General features: G+C 37.8%; 1 protein-coding gene across 1 annotated transcript in view; it reads right to left on the reverse strand.

Annotated features, from left to right (window-relative positions):
* The window catches only part of ADAM19 (ADAM metallopeptidase domain 19), a 68,152-nt gene that overhangs the window by 15,783 nt on the left and 48,312 nt on the right, over window positions 1-4,057 (reverse strand). The gene's annotated exons all lie outside the window — the stretch shown is intronic.

Here is a 4,057-nt window from a genome sequence, read left to right on the forward strand (position 1 = left end):
TTTCCTACAATTTTACTACTTATATACTATGCCCCCCTACATTTTAATTTATTTCCAACAAAAATACAGTGAAGTTCTTTATTCATTTCTCTCTAGGCTGACAGTAGCCTACTTCCATGGTCGGTAAGGAGAAAACAGGAAAAAAGGCTGAAGCTGGGGAAAGCTGTTCCTTGTCATCTGTGTATTAACCTCGAATACTCTGAATTGAATGAAACAGTAAAAAGTGTGTTGCTTCTTTTTTTTTTTTTTTTTTTTTGGTGACTGGCCAGTATGGGGATCTGAACCAATGACCTTGGTGTTAGAAGGCTGTGCTTTAACCGAGCTAATGAGCCAGCCCAAAACTATGTTGCTTCTGTTTTGATTATTACATTTGTGTCGAGCTAGATTGTTAACAATTATTGTGATAATAAAATGCCAGTCTTCTACTTACAGCAAGATGGTGAACTGGGAATCAAATTTACCCTTTCCCCGCCTGACACAAATAAACAAAAGACCAGACACAATACATGAAAGAATACTTTACAAGACACCAGACACCGGTAACAAGAAGAAGTGATTCCTGCAGACAGGAAGGAAATAGGTGATTGTCCCAGCTCACTACCTTGAGAGAGTTGCAAGGCTGTGGCACAGCGAGAAACATCGCACGCAAAGCTCAACAGATTCCCTGATTTGAAATGATGGATGTAAAAGTCTAGAGTGACAGAGGACACTAGACTTTGTAGGACAGAGAAAGAACAGAAGGTATACAGAGAGGGGATCCAGAGATCACAGTAAAGTGTCTCTGATTAGAGAAACAGAATCGAGCTTTCACACAGGGCTGGTCATGGTGCTTCTTTCCACCAGCCTGGAAAAATCCATAATTAATGGAGCACTAGCTAGAATATTCAGAAAGACATTGCCTCAGTGGTGGGAAATAATTTTCTCCAAACTAAATGCTTCTCTGGACCCAACTACCAAATCTTAAAAGCAAGACCCTAAAAGATCAAGCTGTTACCAAGGAACTAACTCCATTCCAACACAGAGTCCAGGAATATTTCTTGGAATACAAAAATGATTAACATCGAACATGGCAGAATACACAGTGTCTAGCATCCCATCAAAGATTACAAGGCATGCAAAGACACAATCCATGAGAGAAATAATTTGATAAGTACAGTTTATTGTATATACCTTATGAAGAAATTAGGCACCGAAACAAAATGGATATTTGAGCTCCTGTTCATTTTGCATTATCAATTTAAAACTGCCAAATTATAAACTTGTATCAAGAAAACTATTTACGAAACTTTTTAAAACAAAACTTTGTTCTAAATTAAGAATTCAAACATAGCCTATTTTACTATTAATATAAGTATCATGTTACTATTAGTATTTATGTGAAGTATAATTGTCAGCATTTTAAAAGTTATCAGTAACTCAATTTATTATTTACTGCTATTATAATTATTGTTATTATGATTATTTTGGTTTGTGAAATCCAGAAGTCTGGGATCCACAGCTATAAAGTCAAAGAGTCATGTTCAGGGCAACAGGCTGACAAAGATCCCTGTTTTCCCACAACTTGGTACATTACTCTTCATAACTAGAGGTGGTTTCACCCCTTCATGCCTTTTCCCTGTCCGTGCCTACCACGCACCCAACATCCCGTATTATAATCATTGTTGACCTCTCCCTACCTTCTTGGCTGGGGCATTTTACGTTGCTTCATGTGACTCATAGGACCTAGTACATTGCCTGACACATGGAAGATGTGATTGAATTAAACACCATTGCACAAATGGACGTGCGATGAAATATTCACCCACGCACAGATGAGGGTTTACTGCTGTGTGCTCTTGCTTGGGGCTTTTACTACAAGACACGTTTTATTTTTCAGATATTTTGGAGCTGGTCCAAGGCAGGGACAGTCACTCTTAATATCACAGGAGCAATGACCAATAAAGTTCAGTGTATAGATGGACACAGTGTCATTAGCTTTCTGATATCAATTGCAATGACACCCCCACCCCCACCCCCAGTTATTTGTCGATTTTACATTCATTCAGACTGTTTTTCCTCTAGGCAGTTGATGCTGATTTTGTTTTTATTATTACTGCTGAGAGACTTAGCTGTTCACTATGGCAATGATTCTCAGAGGGGTTAGAAGGGGTTTATAGAAAAATCTTTTGTGGTGGGGCAAACTATATATAATTTTCTGTTGGTGGTGCTAGGAATCCCTCTTCACCCTTTCCTGTTCTCTACTAAGAATCTACATGTCTTTCTATCAAGTGCTCTTGTGTGTTAAGAGCACAAAATAAAATAGAATGGTTTTCATCCTCCAAAAACTAAAAGATGACCGTGGTATTGTGCGGAAAATGACCTAAGCACACACACTCAATTCACGCTGCTCTTTTTTGGAAACATAAACTGATGCCATAAATCGCTTATTTCCGCAGTATGATTTCCCCAAAGATCCCATTTATAGTGAGGCATTTTAGGGGAAGGAAATATACTGGAAATTGGCCCTTTGACAAATTTACACTGTGAGTATTCACAGAACGATTGGATTTCTCTTACACTATCTTTTATTCTTGTGAGACTTTACTGGAGCCCAGAAAATTCATTTAAACTTTTTCTCATTGAAAGTGTGAATAAATGTTGTTTCTTTTTTAAGTACTGCAATCACAGCATGATAGGCAAACTGTAGCTAATGAAATAGTAGCTACCTGGTACCAAAGCAGAAAGCTGTAACTAGGATAAACTGGCATGGAGCCCTGGCAACACACACATTGCTTGCTGAGGTTACACGGATAGCAATGATTTATACTTGACAGACAGACATAAATTTGACAGAACATATAAACATTTAATTTGTATGCAAATATATGGGGGTTTTCATATGTGTAGCTAATATATTGCTCCCAGTGTCATAAAAGGAGGTTATAAAATATTTAGCAAAACATGACTTCATGCCAATTTTTTACAGATAAAAAATGTCTTAGCGGCCATCCTAGCACAAATAAAGACTTATGACAGTATATCTAATATGTGTGTACAAAGAGTTGAGCCTGATAAATAGGTTAAAAATAGTCAACTCATAATTTTTATATCCATAGATTATCCAAAAGTGTTATTGGTGTTGCTTCCTCACTAAATCTTACAGAGTAAAACTCATACTTCCCAAAAATCCTCATAAAGAAAAGACATGATGAAATACTGTATTTAAGGGGCTTTATAATTACCATATAAATGTAAATTTTGTTATTTTAATATGTTTTGTACTATACATATCTCTGTATTTCCACATTATTGCCACATATAAAAAATTGTTGACAGCGCTCTTGCCTTCACAGGGTCATGAAGGGCATCACACTCATCAGTGCCTGGCACCCATGTTTTAGGACACAGGTCTGGCCAACTGTGAGCAGGCATTTGGCCATTTTTGCACAGATGGGCTTATATATAACCAGCCAAGTAATGATATATTCATTGGGTACCAGGTGTTGGTGATAAAAGGAATGTTCACAGCCAAAAACTTGACGACACTGTCCAACTTGAGTTTACTTACATATATTTTGGTTTGGGAATGGTTTTTCAATCAGTAATATAAGCCTAAGATATTGCCAGTTTTCTGAAAAGAAATTAGATTTGTATGTGTGGGGCGAGGAGGAGCCTTCCACAGGAGCTCAGCAGGTGCCAGGTATAACTCAGCGTGTTCTGAGTAGACTGGTTGACCCAAGGATCTGTCATTCTTCTACCACAGCACCTCAAGGGATACATCTAACTGGCTGGTACTAAGTTAGGTGATGGGGAGAAAGGAACTACTTGTTCATGGTATTGGGTCCCCGTGCAGAAAGGCACAGGGACACTGCACGAAACCCATACATTATAAATTATGGCCAGTTAGGTTGAGTGGCTTAGATAAAGTTCCTAGCAATCCAGAATAGTTAGCGACAGAACCCCAGGTGCCTGTTTTTATACCTCCTGTTCTAAGGAAGGTTGTAGTATATACCCCTGAGAAACATAAGATTAATGTTTTCCTTGACTTCTATTGTCGTGTAGAAATATTTTTTTTTTT

The sequence above is a fragment of the Galeopterus variegatus genome, unplaced genomic scaffold (assembly GCF_000696425.1).
Source record: "Galeopterus variegatus unplaced genomic scaffold, G_variegatus-3.0.2 Scaffold5084, whole genome shotgun sequence".
Classification (NCBI taxonomy): Eukaryota; Metazoa; Chordata; class Mammalia; order Dermoptera; family Cynocephalidae; genus Galeopterus; species Galeopterus variegatus.